At 44.2% G+C, this 21,872-nt stretch overlaps 1 protein-coding gene across 1 annotated transcript in view; it reads right to left on the bottom strand.

Moving 5' to 3' along the window:
- Positions 1–21,872, bottom strand: part of ZFAT (zinc finger and AT-hook domain containing) — a 985,201-nt gene that overhangs the window by 954,808 nt on the left and 8,521 nt on the right. The gene's annotated exons all lie outside the window — the stretch shown is intronic.

The raw sequence follows: 21,872 nt of genomic DNA, 5'->3' as shown, positions 1-21,872 counted from the left end.
TCCCACAGAGATGGGGAACATAGACCTAAACATTAGTGCAGAACAAGGTAAATTAAAAATGATAGCTCATGAAAAACTAACAAGGCGTAACTGTCTGCTACAGTACAACAGCCCCAACTTAGTCACTTGAGGGAGAATCTCTCTTTTGGTGTGTCTTTACTATTAGATGCAATTGAACTAATACCAGCAAATACAAAACACAAGCTGCAAGTCTGGCCAAGTTCAAAGCGAGGAATTATCTGGAGAAACTGGTTCAAAAAGCCATGAAGAGTGCACGGAACAATGACAGGGAGTCCCTTCTGGATCTTACTCCACAAAAACAGACAGGGAAACGCCTGATCTGCATCACATGTAACATCACATTCAACAAGGCAAGCAAAATAATGAACAAGAATTGGGACACCTTGAATAGTGGCACCCTAAACTTTCCTTAACCAATGTTCTCACATAGGAGAGGGAATTCATTGGTCCACACAAGACCACTTAAGAAGGTATCTGAGAGTTGACAAGACAAAAGGCACTCCAGCGGATAGTGGGACACCATCCATGTGATAGATGCAATGTCTGCCCCCTGTCACAGACCACAAAAACAATTGATCAGGGGAACAATACCTGGTGAGAGTTGAGACAATTCACCAACTGCAACACACAAGGGTGGTATACATGATCACATGCCCATTTCAACTCCAATACATAGGCATGATGACCCATAAAGTTAAGATACGGATCGAAGAACACCGGAGTAATCCTAGATGTGGGAGAAAGAAGACTAAGATGCCTGCACACTTCACTGAGATGGGACACAAGGTGACAGATTACCAGTGGCTGGTCCTGGAACATGTACGGAAGACCATGAACTGCAGAAGGTAGACTCCTGGAAAAGGAACAATGTTGCATCTTCAAATTGAATACTTATGTAGCGGGCCTCAACAATAATATACCTTGAGGGGAATTAACATCTTAGGCTTCAATTTACATCTAAGGCTACATTGGACATCTCAGGTAATGCTCAGTCAATCCCCCAGTGTTTTTAAGGTTTCTGTTGACTATTTTTAACATTTCATTTTTTTAAACTCTTCAGAATATGCTCTACAGTCTATATTCTATCATCATTTACTTTAATAGTATCTTTATTCACAATTAAATCACAACCTTTTGACAACAGTGGATCAGGTTTCTATCGACCTGACCGTATCATATTAATTTAAGGTGATTTACCTTAGGCCAATTTGACAGGCACAGAGTTCTGTGATAGAATCCTCTATTAGACATTGAAACTAATGAAAGATTGACAAACACAGTAAGCGTTAAAGACAAGAGCACACTTCAGGAAGTGGTTCCACATCGATCTGCCATCTTGCTGGGCACGCTATCTAGCTATCCGGTACCCAGTATACTTCGCAGTACACCTCAATGCGTATTTATTTTATTTTAACAATTTATAGGGCGCGCAAATACCCAAGGGTGTCTCGGCGCTATGGACTGTAAAGGAAAGCGAAAAGGCTTTTATTGCTCAAATAGCCAAGTTTTCACTTGTTTCCCAAAAGATAATAGTGTTGGGTTGGTCTTAATTTGTAAGGGGAGCAGGTTCCAAAGTGTAGCCGTTGCCACTACATATCTTCTGTCGCCCCAGTTAACTTTGTTTGTTCTGGGAACGATAAGAGGGTTGGCGGCCGCGGAAAGCTTTTTCAGATATTCAGGCCCTGTACCATGAACTGCTTTATATGCGATGCATAGCTCCTTAAATTTAGTTCTGCTTTTTATGGGCAGCCAATGGAGTTGGCGCAGACCATTGGAAATTGGCTTAAACTTTGGAGTGCCTGACAATATCCTAGCAGCTGCGTTCTGTATCCGTGGCAGCCTGTTCAGCACATTTACTTGTGCATTAATTACCAAGCCGTTACAGTAATCAACTCTTGACATAACTAGAACACTGATGAGAGTTCTTCCAGCACTCATCGGGAGATAGGGTAGCAATTTTTGTATCTTCCTTAGAACGTGAAAGGACGAAGAAGCCACCGCATTGACATGCTGTTTAAAAGTGAGGCTCTCGTCAAACATGACGTCTACGTTTCTGGCCTTCTAAACAGGAGTAGGGAGTAATCCCAATTGCTCTGGCCACCATGTCGGAGACCATCCCGGAGTTAGGTTGCCAAAAACCATTACCTCGGTCTTGTCCAAATTTAATTTAAGGCAATTGTTTGCCATCGATGAGCTGATGGCCAGCATGCCATCATGAAAGCCTGCCACCACTGCCTCCCCGTCTTTATGCACCGCTAGCACAAGTTGTGTGTCGTCAGCATTGGACGTGAGACCCATTCTAAAAGTCTGGATTACTCGTGCTAAATCCGTGATATATATATTAAACAGGGTCGGGCTCAGTGACTATCCCTGCGGAACACCACAGGGAAGAGCAAAGACTGAAGAGTTATAGCCGCCCATGCTGACTGACTGAGTCCGTTCGGAGAGAAAAGAGGACAGAAGGGCCTTGGCCTTTCGTCCGACACCTAAAGCTGAGACACGGTTGATCAAAGTGACATGATCAACCGTGTCAAAAGCAGCTGATAAATCCAGAAGCACCAAGACTGCGGCACCTCCTCTGTCTAGCACCATTCTGATTTCATCTGATGCTTTGATAAGAGCGGTCTCCGTGCCATGTCCTTTCCTAAAGCCAAAATGGATGTCATCTAACAGTTTGTTCTGAAAAGGTAAACTTGCGATTGGTCTGTAGTTTTTAGTTCCTCCTGGGTCAAGATTACTTTTCTTTAGCAATGGTTTAATAATGGCCTTTTTCCATATTGAAGGGTTGGTGCCTGAGCCGAACATAGCATTGCAGATGCTCACTAAATTAGTGCCCGTCAGGTCCGAAATCGTTTTTAAGAATGACAGGGGGCATGGGTCAGACGGGGATCCTGATTTGACTGTCTTAATCAAATCAGTGACCAGTTCCACCGACAATGGTCTGAATTCCATAAAACTGGGGGACTCTCCAACCATATTATTGTCATATAACTGGTTCAAGTCCTCTATATGTGTGTTAAAGTTTGAGTAGATATGGCCCACCTTGTCTTGGAAAAAACTGGCTAATGAATCACAAAGTGATTGGGAGGCTTCTTTGATAGTATTGACCACTGGCCCTGACAAGGTGGAAACTATATGAAACAGTTGTTTAGTGGAGTTGTGTGCTGTTTCTATTGTTCTGGTACAGTTGTTACTTTTTCTATAATTATAAGACGTTTATACTTTAAGAGGGCGCTTTATAGCGTGTTTTCTCCAACTCATTGTATGCTTCACGCCAGCGTCTTTCCTGATTCCTGAGGTTGCTTCTCTAATATAAGCGCCTCAGTAAACCATGGCGCTGAAGGAGTCCTCCTGTTTTTGGAGACTGTCTTATAGGGTACCAATTTGATAAATGCATTTTGGAGCTATTCCGTATAATTAGTTGCAGCTAATTCCGGGTCTAACGTAACCTCTGGTTGAGAATCTACTAAATTTTGTCTAAGATGGATTTGATTGATGCTACTACAGGCTCTGAATTGTTTAGAGGGAATGGGATTGGTCTGCATAGAGAAAGACTGTAATATCCTGATGTCAAATAGTACGGCACAATGGTCCGACCATGTCAGAGGGAGAACTATTCTTATTGAAATGTGATCACTATTTGTGAACAGACCATCTAATGTGTGCCTGGCTAGGTGAGTGGGAATTTTCACTTTTTGAGAAAATCCTAATGCCTCTAAATTGGAGAAGAGAGCTGCTGAGTCTCTGTCTAGGACAGCTTCCAAATGTAAGTTGAAATCGCCCAAAATTGTGAAGTAGGATTCGGTTGCAACCGAATCCAATAAATTACTTATTACTGACGGGAAGTTTCCCCTGGGGCCTGGTGGACGATATAATAGGATTTGTTTGAAAGACTGATGTTTAGAGAGTGATATATTAAAACTAAGTGCCTCACAGGCCTCAGTAGCGACCACCTCTGTCCTGGCTGAAAACTCATCTCGATGGATGATTGCCAATCCCCCTCCTTTCTTCAAAGTTCTATCACAACTATGCGTAGAATAACCACCAGGAGTGGCAATACAGAAATCTGGGCCAGCTGAGGAATCAGCCCATGTTTCCATAATGAATAGTAAATCAAGATCATAATTATCCAACAAATCTGCAATCTCATATTTATGTTTAGGGAGAGAGCGTGCATTGATCAGAGCAGAGTGAATAGTATCCTTCTTCATAAAGGTTTTTGAATTTATAATACTATTTCTCTGATCAGCAGGATGTATAGGTGACTTGTCATAGGCCTCTAACATGAACCCACAGATCTGCCATGAATCTGTCTCTACTAAAAGAGATCTCCAGATTAAAATAAGGGCAGACCCGCTTGTCATTGCTAACATTACTTTGAATGGTCCTTAGTTGCTTGCTCAAGTAAGATCTAGCCTTCCTTTGTTCCTCTACTTGCTTTGATTGTCCTAGAACAGGGGTCCTGGCCCTAGGCCCGGTCCAGGCGCGGACAGGCGCAGACGGGCTTGCCTTTGGCGCCAACCACTAGAGCGCCTACCTCTATACTGCCGGAAGTGAGGATGTCAAGCAAAAGCCTCCGCTCCTCCACTCAAACAGCTACAAGGAAGCTGTGGTGGACCGGGAGAGAGAGCCGGAGCACAAATGCAAGTGAGTGCCAATATCAGAATACAATTTTAAAACAGTAAAACCAGCGTAGCCACTGCAAACCCCAGGGAAATCATTTAAAAGCTCAAAAAACAAGCTAGACGCAGGCACACATGACAGTATTATAGATCAATGGGCCAGGAGGGGACCTTGAAGACGTAACTACGGCACAGCGTCTGATTATAGGGTGACCCGAGAGGACCATAATGCTAAACGCTCTCCTCGCTAGAATATATATATATATATATATATATATATATATATATATATATATATATATATATATATATATATATATATATATATATATATATATATATATATATATATATATATATATTCACACTGACGAAGGCAGCACGCCGAAACGCGTCTGTGTAAGCCCCGCGCAGAATAAAACATTGCGTGGTTGACACTACTCCTCGAGTGCTGTTCTGTTTTCTTCGGCAATAGGAGAAAAGTTGGAGCGTCATATATATATATATATATATATATATATATATATAAATACATGTATATAAATACATACATACATACACAAATACAGTATGTGACTACATGCGTGCCTCGCATCAGTGGACCTATGGGGCACTATTGAGTGCCACTACATGCATGTACTGTATTGAATGTACAGTGGGAGATGATCGTGAGTGGATGATCACGAGGGCAATGTCCAGTGCGAATTTGAGAGATGTTCATTCACTGATAGAACATAGCCCCAACCGGACAGTCCCTACATTAAACTCATATTCTCACTGGCTGGATTAGGCATAGAGATAAAGCTAATGACTAGATTTACAACATACATTACGATATTTTAGCACTATGCCAGAGATTGGCACACAAAGATCTTCCCAGAGTCCTGGGACCATTCAGGCTAACTTTCTTTTTATCATTTCGGATATGGTGGATCAGACACCAAGAAGGTGCAACATTTTTTGGTATGCATGGTGTGAAGACTGGAATGCACCCGACAAGTTTTGGAAAAGGGTGTAAGGAATGGACAAAGGGAGTGTTGTTTCCGGTCCTGAATAAAGCCACAGGGAGGGGGTCAGAAACATGTAGACCAGATCAAAGGAGGAAGTTAGGGCCACAGTTAACCTCTGAATTTCCCACTTTTTCTTTCCCAGGTTTTAACCATACCGACTGGGGAATTTATTAAAAGTAAGTCCACATTTGTAAAGCGCACAATCACCCGTAAGGGTCTCTAGGCGCTGGGGGCCGTCGGGAAGATTAAGCGAGCTATTGCCCAGAGTCACATGGTGCTGGGCTAACCTGCCGCCGGAGCCAGGGATCGAACCGTGGTCCCCAGATTCCAGCGTCAGTCGCCCTGGCCACGGCGCCACACCTCTCCCACCATTAAATTAACAGTTGCTTCAGCAAAGTATTTTTAACCCACCCCCCCAATTTCTAGTTTCTACCATACAGTCTATTATTCAATGCTCCCGGTAGCTCATTGCTCACAGCAAGCCACTTTCCACAGTGGAACAGGGAGGAACCCAGTATTGAAGCAGGCTACAAAGGGGAAAAAATGGTGGGTGAGGGTTCTATAAAAAGGCATTTTTAATTTTTTCATAAGAAAGTGACCTGGATAGTCCACATGATAGAGTAAGGCGTTCTATAAAAGCAGACGAGTGCTTTTAGAAACCTTTCTCCAAAACGTAGCACCATGCTGGAAGGAGGATAACAGGACAGTAGTTGGCTTGTGGTATATAAATAAATAATACCGGATCTATTTTTGAATGAATGAATGAATAACAGATAGCTCAATAAAATAAGAGTCAAGATTCGAGGTAGTAGGAGTTTCTGCAGGTTTATTACAGCATAAGGACAGGATCAGGACAACCTGCATAGGAACAGAGGTGACAGGGCCCAGCAGGACAACTGGGGCCCAGCAGCTGCCGGGGCTTGATCTGGGATGAGCGCGCTAACTTTTAATAACAATACATTGACTTATATACATAGCGCAAACACATAGCATTACATTGCAGTAGGCGTAACAGTGGGTGGAGCAGAAGGCGTGACGCGTAGCAGTCGCGAGAGATAACAGTAAAGGTAGGTGTAACTGGGCGTGTACATAGACATGTGGTGCAAACGTAACAGAATATGTCATGAATGGGCGGAAACATAGGAGGGGGCTACCTAAGGAGCCGGGACCTCTAACCTAATGGTGCGCGAAAACTGGCAATGACGTATCACTAGGAGAAGCTGGGGGCTACGAACTCTGTGCTAGGAGCAGAGACTAAAGTCTGGAGGGTCGGAGCGACATGTACCTAAACCCTATCTGGTATCTGGTGTTTAGGGAACATGTGGATATAAACTAGAAGTCATGAGGGGAAAAGCTAACTTGACTCTAAGACTGGACCATGCATTATTCTATATGTAGTGCGTGATGAGGAATATTAAATGACCAGTAAATCAGTATTTCTCTAACGTGGAGCCGAATAGGCTAGACAATGACGGAAACTATTGATGCAGTTCAGTAGCTTAGGAATGCAGAGGAGGAGGACTGAACTGATAGCTGGAACTATAACATACTTTTGGCAGACTCAGAGGCAGAACCAAGCTGCACCGGGCACTGCGAGGCAGGGAGTAAGTGAAGGGTCGAGGATACAGGTGGGGGCTGTATCGCTCCTCAGCGAGGCTTTCAGGAGACAGGAGCTGAATCTGATGTCCGGGCCCTTTTGAGGCCTGGAAACGGGGGCTTTATAATGGAATAACGTGCATACTGAGAAACGTGGCAACATAGCTTTACATAGGCCTGATATTCGTAGTATTCACGAGGACTGGAAACTAGCATACTAGAGGTGGACACAACTGGAATTGCGTCATTAATCGGACATGGGGAATAACATATGCATATTGGTCATGCACACATAACATATGATGGATGAGTAGGGACACAGAACATGGCAAAATTTACTTTTCCACATTCCCTCCTTGTCACTACGTTTCCATCAGGAAACATCAATTTTCATGATACCATCTATCATTTCATACAGTATCATTTGCTCGTCTCGAATTGTCTTGGAACGGGATTTAGAACGGGGCTTGGGACTAGGAATACAAGAGGTAGCACACATGCTGCAAATCGCAGGGCCACATTGTATACAGAGGCAGCAGCTAAATATGATCGCTACTGCAATACCTAGAAAGGACAGGACTTTCCATCCCCAGGCGGAAATTATATTCCAGAACCAACCGGACCATGTCCAGGTGCCTGGATCTTGGTGTAACAGATGGGCAATTTTATGGAGTCTGGTTATAGCTGAATAAACAGACGGCGCGTTATTTGGAATGAAAATACAGCAACTAGATCCGATGACTCTACAGGCCCCGCCCCTATCGGCCAGTATGACGTCAAGGACGAGACGATTTTGCAAAACGACAAATCTCATAGCAGATTGTTCTTCGGTTAAGTTACCTAGAGCAGAGGCAGTCTCATTTACTACAGCTTCAAGGGTTCTTGTTAACCTACGGATCAGTTTACTATTCTGGACAGGTCCTACAAAGAAGAAGAAACCTTTATTGAAATCTGTATACTGTTCTAGAGTAGTTTCAGTATAATCGACAATTGGGGACTCCCTTCTATGTCTAATGTGTACTAGATGTGTGTTTCGGTGATAATCAGATGGGGCTAGGAAAACAGGTGGCAGTAGGAAGGCAATGTAACAGGTTCCCTCCCAATCGAGGGGCAGACGAACATATGCAGTTTGACCACAAATAAAATAAGAATGACGTGAAGCTTTGAAAACAGATTTCCCACTGTCACTATACTGGATAACAGTAGTACATTCACTATGACCTACATGTATGGAACCATAACTACGGACACATAATTCGCCTTTGACAGGTAGTACTGAAATAGCAGGTAAGTCTGGAGTAGTATCAGACTGAACATTCAGGACCATGAAATTCGACGAATAATTACCTAAATTATATACTTCATTTTCTAGATCTAAACCTGTTCTGTGGGGGAGACCTTGCTTGTCTGGGAAACATGTACTGTTAAGAAAAGACATATCTGTTGAGGATGACGTTAACGTGGACCATGCTCCACACGAACCATTATGTGAGAATGGATAAGGAAAGAGTGGCAGAACTCCCTTCGGTGTCTGGAAAGGGGGGAGTCGACCACACACCCAACAATTAGTGGCATTGCTGGTCTGGTGTGAATAATGTAACATACGGATAAATGTGTTGTTTCGCATAGCGAGGCGGTAAGAATATTCGTGAGGAGGCAGATCACTAAACGTGTGCTCTACTGTAGCATTAGCAGACATATTTACATGAGGAACTGGAAAATACAGATAGAACGCATAGCTGGTGCAGGAAATCAAAATGCTGATGAATAATATGAAACTCAGAAAAACGATACATTGAATTGAGTTATTACTGACTCTCTCACTATGGGGGTCTATTTTATTCATGTCAGAAACAATCTAACCGTTTCACCTAGGGGAGGACTTATACAATCAAACTGACTGACTTATTTTACTAGACCTGAGCTTTAACTTATACTCCTGCTGCGGAGTTTTCTCTAACCAGGGAGGGGTTGTAGTAATGTCTTTTGCGGGACAGTCCTTTAAAACAATGTCTTGACAGTTTTTAAAATCCTGGGAATCCTGGGAAATGTTCTTGGAGACGGGTTTCAATCCATTGAAAAGTTTTACATGAGAAAGATGGACCCACCCCTTCCTGCCTTCCAACTTGACGGCAGTACGGGTGGTCAAGAGGACCTGACGTGGCTCCTTCCAACGTGGTTCCAGCGGACTTGATCTGTCAAAATTTCTGATCATCACCAAGGAGCCTGGAACGATCTCGTGCGGTGCCACCTCGGTATTGTCTGGAAATGCGGCGGCAACCTGTGAACGACATGAGTTGAGGGCAGACATCAAGGAAGCTAGGTAATCTGTCAGCATATTACATGAAACATCGGTAATACTTCGGGGTCTAGGAGTACCCCACATGTTAGGGGGGCGGCCGAATACGACCTCATACGGGGACAGACCTGATCTGGAATGTGCGACCATGTGCATATAAAACAAAGCGACTGGCAGAGCTACTAGCCAGTCCACACCTTTTTCTTTACAAACTTTGGCAATACGGATTTTCAGGGTCTGATTATGTCTCTCGACTAGGCCGGCTGCTTCAGGATGGCGTACACAATGGAACTTCCACTGGTACCCTAACAAAAGGGAAACGTGCTTCATTAACTCTGAGGAGAATGGCTGACCGTTATCAGAATATACGACTCTAGGGAGTCCGTATCTAGGGAAGAATTCACGAACCAACTGCTTGGCAGTGGTCGCGGCTGTGTAATCTGGGACTGGATATGCTTCTGTCCATCTGGACAAAGCGCATACAACTACAAGGACATACTTGAAACCTCGACATCGCTCCATCTGAATATAATCCATCTGGAGGACCTCAAAAGGGTGGTCAGGGGGCTGGAAACCACCTTGTTCCACCGGGACACTTTTACCTGGATTAAACTGACAACATATCATACAGGTACGGACTTTCTGCTTGGCTGCAGCTCGTAAATGCTTGTTGAACCAAATGTTCTGGATACTGTCTAACATAGCTTTTTCTCCTAAATGTGCTGGACTATGTGCGGTATTGATAATGACTTGAACCATAGAATCGGGGAGAAACCATGTGGCTCTACCCTTCGTTAACCATCCTTGATCTGTCTGGACCCCTCCTTGTTCAGACCATTTCTTGATTTCATCGGGAGTAGCGTGTAACTGTATATCTATGACGTCTTGTGTAGGGTCCTTAACTGTCATGCATGTAGTCGGATCTGGAGTATGTGTCATGTTAACTGGAATGTCTGGAGTCTGTGCTGTAAGCTTGGCTGTGCGATCTGCTAGATCATTACCTTGAGAAATAATGTCAGTAACTTTCGTATGTGCTTTGCACTTCATGATAGCAATAGATGTCGGTAAATGTATGGCATCTAACAGGGCTTGAATAAGGAGACCATGCTGAATCTTGGTTCCATGAGAAGTCATGAAACCTCTCTCCTGCCAGAGCACTCCGAAGTCGTGTACAACTCCGAATGCGTAACGTGAATCTGTGTAAACATTAACTTTCAGGTTCTTGGCGTGTATACAGGCTTGTGTCAGAGCGACTAGCTCTGCTGCTTGAGCGGACAGGGTATCAATACGGTGTGTTTCAATAACTTCGGTGTCAGTAGTCACTGCATACGCGGCGACTAGTTCTCCTGTACTAGTTCTCATACATGAACCATCCACATAAAGTGTCAGGTCAGGATCTGGTAACGGAATGTCTGTCAGGTCTTGTCTTGGCTTTGTCGTAATGTTAACTACTTCCACACAGTCATGTGTGTCTGGATTTGAATTAACTGATGGTAACAGTGTAGCAGGATTCAGGACGTTGCAGCGTCTAATTTCTATGTGTGGCTGGAACAGTGTCAATTCATAACCTGTTAAACGTGCAATTGTCAAGTGCTGTGTTTGTGTTCTGTTTAAAAGAACTTCTACGGAGTGTGGAACTTGTACTGTCAGGGAGTGTCCTAAAACTATGGAATCACTTTGTCTGATAGCTAGTGCTGTGGCTGCAACTGACTTGAGGCACGCAGGCAACGCCTGGGCGACTGGATCTAATGTGCTCGAAAAATAAGCACAGGGCTTGTATTGTCCTGCTTGATCTTGTGTGAGAACAGATAATGCTGTACCTTCGCGTTCAGTAACGAAAAGTGTAAAAGGCTTACTGTAGTTCGGTGTAGCTAGAACTGGAGCTTGACATAGGGCTTTCTTTAACTCGTTGAAACTAAGTGTATGGTCAGATGTCCAAGGGAGGACAGTCGATACGGCTGCCTCCTGTGTCGTTAACTGTATCAGTGGCTTGGCTAGAAATGCATACTGAGGAATCCATTGTCTACAATAAGAAGTAAGGCCGATAAAGGCACGTACCTCCTTCTGGGTTCTGGGCTGGGGAAGACTCGCTATTAACTGGATACGGTCGGGTGTCAACTGCCTACCCCTCTTGGACAGCAAGTGTCCTAAGTATACCACTTGCTGGACACAGAATTGAAGCTTCGAAGGTGACACCTTGTGCCCCATCTCGGCAAGGAAATACAAAACTGTCAGTGACGCTCGCTCGCAGTCACGTTCAGAACGGGCTGTGATCAGTAGATCATCGACATACTGGAGCAGGGCAGTGTCAGTTGGCATGTGAATGTTGTCTAGTTGTCGCTTGAGTGCTTGACTGTAAATACTAGGGCTTTCTGTGAAACCTTGAGGAGCGCGTGTAAACATATAGCTCCTTCCATTTAAACAAAATCCGAAAAGAAACTGGCTGTCTGGATGAATTGGAACACTAAAAAATGCATTCTTAAGGTCTATGACAGTGAAAAACATGGCTTCGTAATCAATAGCAGTTAACAGGGAAGAAATATCTGGGACAACTGGGTACTGAGGAATAATACATTTGTTAAGCTCTCGTAAGTCAATCACTAATCGATATACTGGGGGTGCTTTTGGATCAGTACGTTTCATGACTGGAATGATCGGAGAATTACATACATTGGAGTCAGTTTCTACAACTACTCCTTGAGCCATGAGCTCGTCAATAATTTTGGATAAGGCTGCTACAGCCTCAGGTGGCAATCTGTACTGTCTGATTCGTGGTAACACTACACCTGGTTTGAGAGTCACACGATGGGGTGTGATTTGCATGTAACCTACATCAGTTGGACCTTGCGCCCATAAATGCTGCGGAACATTAGACAATCTGGAATCAAAATCTCGTAATACATAGTGACCCTTAAAGTCACGTAGGAACAGACGTATTCCCTCTGGGGAACAGCAAATAACTGCACCTAACTCTTTCAGTGTCTTAATGCCTAACAGATTTTCTGGACATGACTTAGTAAGTAACAGATCAGTAGTGCGGGACAATGGACCTACTTCTAGAGTGACTGGCTTTGATATCTCATTAACTATTGGCTTTCCTGAAAATCCAAGGGAAACATTTCTTGAGCCTGAGAGCGGAGCCCCTGGAACTTCGGCGTGACTAATTGTGGTCCTACTTGCCCCTGTATCGATCAAAAACTTTCTGTCTTTCCCTAATACTTGACTGTGAACATAGGGACCTTCTTGATCTACAGGTATCTCGATGAGAGGCAAGCCTACCTCCCTCTCTAGGCTGTTTCATGAATATGGCTGGTACTCTGGATACTCAGACTGTGCATACTGATACATCTGCGATGTAACGTGCTGTGTTGCAGCAATAGGCTGCAGTGCGGGAACTGTCTGTTGTGCATTCTGTGACTGAGGAATCTGTGAAACTTGTTCTTGTCTAGGCGGACGTGGTCTTTCTTTAGTCTTACCAGTAGCTATGTTATGTTTCAGAACTGCACACTCGTTTATAAAATGACCTGGCTGTTTACAATAATTGCAGTTCCCTTTAACGGGAGCTGCAGGATGACTGGCTTGATTCGGACCCCTCTTCTGACTGTCTTGAGGAACAGATTGTGCAACTAGCACTTTCATTTTCGTATCTTTCATATGTTTTCTCTCGTGTTCTTGCTCTTCCCTAATTCTATTCTGGTGATACTGAAGCATCTGGAGCATCTGGGACGGAGTATTTGCTTGCCAGGTGCTTTCGACTTTCAAAACTCGATTTTTAATTTGTGGACTTGAATTCTCGACTAATTTGGTAACAAAAAGATGAGGGTATGACTCACTACTTGTCTTGAGACCACTATTGATACTGAAACATTTCTCAAATCTAGAATAAAAATCACTAATATCTTCATCTTGTTTCTGTTTACAGGCTGAGATTGCATCCCAGTCTTCCTTCCTAGTTGTCAATAATCTGGGTAAAACTTGAATCAGTAATTCTGGTAATTCTTTACATTTATCTCCAAGACCGGTACCTGGTACTCGTGCCTTGTCTTCAGCTTCTAGAGCTGCCCAATCGATCTTTTTCTCTCCCACCTCCCATTCTTTTTCTTTTAACTTTTCATATACCCCTGCGGGCAGCAGGACTTTTAACATTTTAATGATATCTGGGTAAGTGTATTCTCCCATACGGAGCATGTCTTTTAATTCTCTATGGAACCCTGCTGGATCTTTGTCATGACAGGGAATTAATTTCTTCATTTCAAGAAGTTCCATCTTTGATATCGGAGTGTATACAAACACTCGTTGCATTACGCCACCCGCCCCTTGGACTGGGTGGACTTCTCGTAACGGATTCTGTCTGTCTATGTAGAATGATTTACTTTCTGGGGGTGAGACATGAACAAAATGCGGGTTCAGGAACGTTCTATATTTGTGGCGCTGTTCTAGAATGACACTAATTAAATCGGTACCCAGACCTCTCCACCTATACTGGAGTAACTCGTTCAGGATATCGTGTAACGGGCCTGGATCAGAGTGTTGACCCTCATACAGAGTAATGAGGTACTGGACCATATACATACCCACCAGTCGTTGCTCGGCTGGGGGCAATTTCAGAAACATTTGTGCCACTATTTCGTCTGGAAAAGTGGTAGAATCAGTAATCCATCGGACTGCTGATCGGGCTAGTTCTTGTTCATGCATGGTACTTAATTCACTATAACCGATTCGTGATTTCAGAATGTGATCGGTAGCTTGAAATACTTGTTCTAGAGAACCTTGTTCTGGTGCTGAATGATGACAAATAGACTTGTGTTCTAGGCGTAAATGGCGATCTGGAAATCTAGATTTTCCTACATACGCTATTCTGGCGGGATTCTCGTCTTCCTCTTCTTCGGGATCAGAGATACTTTCTTTCTCGCTTACTTGTGCTGCTTTACGCTGGTCGTGTAACCTTATTATTTCTTTACGAATTTTCTTGTACATACTCTCCATAGCACCGACGGTCTTGTGCTTACCCTCGGCTATATTATCACTCCACCTTGTCAGGATTTTCATTTCGGCGGAATCTTTAGACGGGTAATCTTGTTCTCTTATTAGACAATTGATCAGGAACTTTAATATCATGAGCTGGATCTCGGCTTTCCTTTGAGACATAATCTCGCCAATACTTTCTGGATCATCCCCTGTACGGATGAAACGATATATTCTGTCTAGATCTTCTTTCATATTCGGTAAGGTGACTAGATACTCGGCCACCTTTCTTACGCGGAATGAATATAAAACCATATTATCCTCGCCTGGGACTGGATCATAGCAACATTCGGCAAGGGATTTTCTTATTTCTGCTACAGACTGATATCTAGGCGTACGCTGTGATGCTTGTGCATGTAATTCGGCTAACGTTAAACGCTTGTGTGGCGGCGGGGTTTGAGGAGGACCTCCTCCTGCGGCCCCTAGACTAGAATCGTCGACTGACATTCTTCGTGGTGGAGCGGGAAGTTGAAACGCTGGCTGGACCGGGGGTACCGTAGCAGGTACTCCGGTGCCTGGAAGAGCGGGAAGTGCCTGATTTACAGGGACTGGCGGAGCGCGAACAGGATTTGCATATTCTGGGACTGTGTCGTCCAAATAGGACGAAATAAAAATATCAGCTGCGGTCTGTTTGTGACGTAGCTTGATCGGAACTAATGGCGGCGGGAAATTACTGGATGCCTCTGGGGTCGCTTTTGGCAAGCCCTCGGCAAGAAGAGGATACATACCCTTAATAAGGGCATGCCTCTGTCTGTCTGACTGTTCGGCTTTGACTTGTTCACCTATCTCGATTAATTCTCTTTCTTGGGCTCGTTCCTGGGATTCTCTACTTAACTCCGACTTTCTGACTTCCTTTTCGGTTCTTCTATGCGCTTCTTTACGCCATAACTCGATGGCATCTTTCTGTGACTGTCTGGCTTTCTTTTTCCATAATGCTTCTTCTACTCGCATGATACATTCGGCATCCCATGTACCCGATACGGGCCATCTATACTTTTCTTCTAACTGTTTGGTATACTCTACCCATAAATCTAGATACAATATGGCGCTTATGCCATGTTTCTGATACATAAAGTGACCTGGACTGTCCCTCGGCGGGACAGGAACTGCTTCTTCTAATAAACCCTTTCTAGTTTTTAACTGACGTAACTTGGAAAAGAGCGGCATTGTAAACTTGAATCGGAACACAATACAATACACAAAGAACAATAACAATTGGGAAAACAATTCAGGCATACCACGATATTGGAAATACATTGAACAACATCATAACATAACAGTTCGGACAGAATACTACCTGAAAATACTGAGAACAGAAACAGAACAGATTTTCTCGAGAACGGAACAGACTAGAGTTACTGGATGCACTGCTGTAACAGTACGGAGCATACCGGTCCCATAAAGGGACGCATCAAGACCCGTATCCACCTAGGTGAACACTTCGTTTGTGAGTCTGGGCACCACCAACCCACGGACCAGGAGTCAATTTAGATTGGTCCTGTCTAGATACTACCCCAGCAATGGTACTCACCGGGCAGCACGGAACGGAAGGCCTCGGACGGGACTGGACTGCTACGACGACGAACTTCGGACTTCGGACTTCAGTTACGGGTGGGCCTCCGGATACCTCGGACCTTGGACTCTCGGCTTGGGCTCTGGTCGGGACTCGCCGCGTTCCTCCACCGTCTCGTTTGGATGCTGGACCGCCTCCTCCGTCTCCTCCGTGGGCCTGAGGGATACTTGAGCAGAAATATCTGCCACTGCGCAGAAGAGTTCCGTCACGACTGCAGAGGGTCAGGGGGTCGGCGTGGCTTCACCGACGCGTGGGGAAAGGGCAAGTCCCTATTCGGGCGCCATTATGTGGTATATAAATAAATAATACCGGATCTATTTTTGAATGAATGAATGAATAACAGATAGCTCAATAAAATAAGAGTCAAGATTCGAGGTAGTAGGAGTTTCTGCAGGTTTATTACAGCATAAGGACAGGATCAGGACAACCTGCATAGGAACAGAGGTGACAGGGCCCAGCAGGACAACTGGGGCCCAGCAGCTGCCGGGGCTTGATCTGGGATGAGCGCGCTAACTTTTAATAACAATACATTGACTTATATACATAGCGCAAACACATAGCATTACATTGCAGTAGGCGTAACAGTGGGTGGAGCAGAAGGCGTGACGCGTAGCAGTCGCGAGAGATAACAGTAAAGGTAGGTGTAACTGGGCGTGTACATAGACATGTGGTGCAAACGTAACAGAATATGTCATGAATGGGCGGAAACATAGGAGGGGGCTACCTAAGGAGCCGGGACCTCTAACCTAATGGTGCGCGAAAACTGGCAATGACGTATCACTAGGAGAAGCTGGGGGCTACGAACTCTGTGCTAGGAGCAGAGACTAAAGTCTGGAGGGTCGGAGCGACATGTACCTAAACCCTATCTGGTATCTGGTGTTTAGGGAACATGTGGATATAAACTAGAAGTCATGAGGGGAAAAGCTAACTTGACTCTAAGACTGGACCATGCATTATTCTATATGTAGTGCGTGATGAGGAATATTAAATGACCAGTAAATCAGTATTTCTCTAACGTGGAGCCGAATAGGCTAGACAATGACGGAAACTATTGATGCAGTTCAGTAGCTTAGGAATGCAGAGGAGGAGGACTGAACTGATAGCTGGAACTATAACATACTTTTGGCAGACTCAGAGGCAGAACCAAGCTGCACCGGGCACTGCGAGGCAGGGAGTAAGTGAAGGGTCGAGGATACAGGTGGGGGCTGTATCGCTCCTCAGCGAGGCTTTCAGGAGACAGGAGCTGAATCTGATGTCCGGGCCCTTTTGAGGCCTGGAAACGGGGGCTTTATAATGGAATAACGTGCATACTGAGAAACGTGGCAACATAGCTTTACATAGGCCTGATATTCGTAGTATTCACGAGGACTGGAAACTAGCATACTAGAGGTGGACACAACTGGAATTGCGTCATTAATCGGACATGGGGAATAACATATGCATATTGGTCATGCACACATAACATATGATGGATGAGTAGGGACACAGAACATGGCAAAATTTACTTTTCCACAGGCTACATCTTCTGGAACTTGAATACATTGCAGTACCAAGCTATAGATGATATGCAAGGGGTTCTGCAAAATGGAGGCCTGACAAGGAATACTATGGTGAGCCAGACATACAATAGTGAATAAGATATTACACTATTTGCCTAGCGAACGAAAGGATGACCGTTTTGCAAAAGCAGAAGCCATAACAATTGGAGGATCTTATGAGGCTTGTGCTGATGCTATTTATGAAGAGCCCGACTGAATCTCAGTATGGACAAAGACGGCCAACTTCTCTAAAACCTCTAGATATGGCTGTATAGCTTTAACATTGCTTTTGGAGCTAATGAAAGTACTGAACACAGAGAAGAGTTTTTGGGGACACTGTGTGTATACGTAACTGGACCCTTAAGGCGCACTGTTTTGTTCTTAATTATAGCTTGTTTCTAGGACTCCAGTTGGATGTTTGAAGCGGCCAAATATGAAATCATGTTAAATAAGCACCATCATTGTTCATATTGTTTAGTTCTTAGCTTTTCTGTTTTCACTTGGTCATTAAGCCATGCATTAAGAATATGGAGAGGTTAAATAAACTTTCAGATGGTTTACTTGGAAGGGGAGACAGAAAATCACTTACTATGTATTTGAATGTATCAATATTGAAAAATTGTTGATAATGACATGCTCTGGTTATTTTACTATTAAGGTATTGGAACAACCTGTTGTAGCCATCACAAAGAAGTGCTTGCTGTTGCAGTCTTACTGAGAGGGGGCTTGCTATGGGGTTTCGTTTAAGTCCTGCCAAATACTACACTTCTTCATGTTAAACTACTGCAATTTCAGAAATGTTTCTACATCACTGCAAAGCCCAAGATTATCATGCAATGTGTGGCACCAGGCAGAGCACGCACAGTTGAGCAAATAAAGCTGGGTGTTAATACGGGTCAGGCAGACCCCCGCCGCAGCAATGATTGGACCACCTCAATCTCTGCTTACATATCCGCTCAGCAGTGGTCAATTAGCAGTACCAGGAACTCTTTGGGTGCAGCATGATTGATTGCACACTCACCTACACTTTGAATGGATGTTGCCCATGATGCTGGCCCCTCCTCTTCCTTATAGTATTGGAGTGTATGCGTGCTTTGCCCAATGATACTAAGATAGCGGTGGCATCATGCCAAGCTTCTACATATCAGTCATACGATCACAAAGTTACAAACAGTTATAAACAACCTGTCTAGCGAGGGCTGAGAGCTCACAGCTGAGTCACAATTGCAGAACACACCCCAAACCACCACCTGAGGCCTGCCCACAAGCCCATAATTCAATATTGAGTGTGCACATGCAATTCCATCACTAGGTGCCAGGATTCCTGCTCACAGACACGTGGTACAAGGTGGAGATAAAGCACATTGTTTGCATGTGTATCAAATATTAATGTTTTAAAAAGGATAACATATTTAGAAATCTCAAAAATCTTTTACACCTAAATGATACATATAAACTTCTAAAGTCTTGTGTTATGTCAGAACTGTAACAGGTTTGTTACACAAATAGCTGTGTAAATGTAAACAATTAAATCTGAGTCAATCTACAGATGTAACCAGGAGAGAAAGTCATGGCTTACACAAGTTAGAAATAGGAGAATCTTTTCTCTGCCACCCACGGATTTCTGGGCCAATATGGATTTCCTGGCATAACAAATACACATATCTCTGCCCACGTCTGGAAGCACAAAGATCTAACCTCTTATAGAACAAAACAGCCTACAAACCTCCCAGTATGTAGGCCCTAGTCTCCACAGCATCACGGGTCACAGAAATGTAAACCAATGCACCCTTAGAGTTTATTTCAATCTCCACAGCTGGATTGGCTGCAGTGAGCTGGACTCTCGAATACTATCAGAATTTCTCAATACCATCAGAATTTCAATCTCTACTTTTCAGTTTTTTATTTTAGTTCCTTCCTGGTTTGTTGATGTGCCTCTTTCGAGAACTTCCAGTGCACGCACATAGTGGTGCAAAATGACTTTTATGCACTTGCAAGTATGTGATTACCATCATCTTTTGCAAATGTACTCTTCATTTGGGACCCATCTACCCATACAGTACCCAAGTAATTTGTAGGGCTGTTTTTTATACAGTAGTCCTTAGAGTTCCAATATTTACCACGTTTTCTTTTTTCGGAGCTCTGGTAGCGCTCATCTATATTGATATATGTCCTGATAACCCTTCAGATCATAAGACCATTAGTGTAGAAACTATGCTACCAAAAGAGGTGGTGTTACGAAACTAACACGGCCTGTCAGCATATGTAACCACTTGACCGTGGCACCAATTCTCTGAAATAGTTGTCTCACCGCTGTATTTCATTACAAGACAGGAGGCTACATTATGCATTAATCCTTTTATTGCAGCTCACACAGCCGCCTACATCACAAAGGTTTAGAATAATAACAAGGTGACATCACAGTATCTATAAAAGGCGTGTGCCAGGAGAGATCAGCCTCTTTTAAATGCGGCTCACAACAGATAAGTAGCCTCTCTACTCTCTCCTTCATTTTATATGATTATTGAATTATCGAATTTGTTCATATATTGTATGATTTACTGAATTAATGAATTGGTTCACTGTTATCTGATACTACCTGCCTTATGACTTTTCATGACTAAAGTTTCCCCATGTACTACCTTTAAGACAACTCTCATCCTGTCCTTTCACCCCTTCTCATTCCCTGACTTCCAATGTATGGTTGTCGCCTTCTTCCCCCCTCCCCTCTCCTCACCCTCTGACTCCACGGCGAGTGCGTGGGATGTTACTCAATCGTGACCTCGGCCTTAGCGCCTCGTTCTCGACGGCCTCAGCGCCTCTCCGTTCTCTACTCCTCCCGCTTTACCCCGTCACGACTCTGCCCGCAATAGGTATTGATTTGAAAGATTCCCCTTCTCTGTTATAGACCCCCCTTCCCAGCGCGAGCCGCTTCGGAGCTGCTCCGATCCTCTGACGCGGTGCAGAGGAATGCACCCTGGCAACGGCGACGCAACGCGGTATGCCTCCTAGGGTGCTTTCCTCTCTCTCCACCCATCAGCTGCTCGAGCGCGTCAGTTACCTTGCCGGTTGCGCTACGATCTCCCTGGGATATTTAGCTGAGAGTCCTTGAGCCCCTCCGTTTTTTAAAAACGATAAATAGGCTTAATTCCACACTGGCTTTCAGATTATAAGGTCCTAAGTAAAAAAAAAAAAAAAAAAAAGGAAGGAATAAGTATTTCGAAGGCATTGTGTACCTACCCTACTTTAACCTGCCTATAGCTCATATGTAAACGCTCCCTTTAGCCTAACTAAGCCTCATACGAATATATTCAAAACATATCTGCCTATAGGTTTAATACTAATCTAATTTACTTACCTACTATGTCTGACCTAGAATCAGACGATGCAGTGGCTAGCTCCCCTAACCACAATAGCGACGCCTTTAAAACCTTCCTACAGAGGGAGATGAGGACCTGTATGCTGGATACATTCAGGGAGGTCATATCCAATAAAAGATCACTTTTACTTGACCCTCCATGTGATTCTAATTACTCTAAGCCCCAAAAGAAATCCAGACACTGCCCTAGCACTGATGGAGGTCGTGACACCTCGCACATCATGGGAGGTCCAAGCACCTCACAAGGTTTGGGAGGCCCTAGCGCCTCAAAAGGCAAGGTTGCCCCTCGCGGCACACTTGGGTTGGGTGTCCCTAGCGGCACAACTTTGACAGGTGTCCTAAGCGGCACATATACTTACAGTGCTCGTGTGGATCCTAGTTCTGATGAAGACGAGTTCTTCAACGAACCAGACGATGAGTTCGTGCTCGACCTCGATGAGGGAGACTTGGGCGACTTGGATCTCAACACATTTTCAGAGGCAGACTCCTCACCCTCTTCAAAGGACGCGGTCCTTGACCCCCTAGGTGGAGAAATGTTCTCCCCAACCAACATATCTCACCCCAACAGCTCTAGATGGTACCCACATGACCATGTCGCAAAGTTCGTAACTAAATGGCTCAGAAACTCTCTCGAGCTACACTCTCGCAATACCATGAGGTCTGAATGCCCCAGGCCTTACATTGAGGATAAGGTATGCCAAACCCCCAACCTAGACCCTGACCTTATAAAGTTCCTATTCAAATTAGGGAAGGACCCCAGGAGGGGCCTTGAAAGAGCTCTTAAAGCCTGCCAGGATCGCCTCCTCGAC

The sequence above is a fragment of the Lissotriton helveticus genome, chromosome 4_1 (genome assembly GCF_964261635.1).
Source record: "Lissotriton helveticus chromosome 4_1, aLisHel1.1, whole genome shotgun sequence".
In the NCBI taxonomy this organism is placed as follows: domain Eukaryota; kingdom Metazoa; phylum Chordata; class Amphibia; order Caudata; family Salamandridae; genus Lissotriton; species Lissotriton helveticus.
This window is presented reverse-complemented; position numbering and strand designations above follow the sequence as displayed.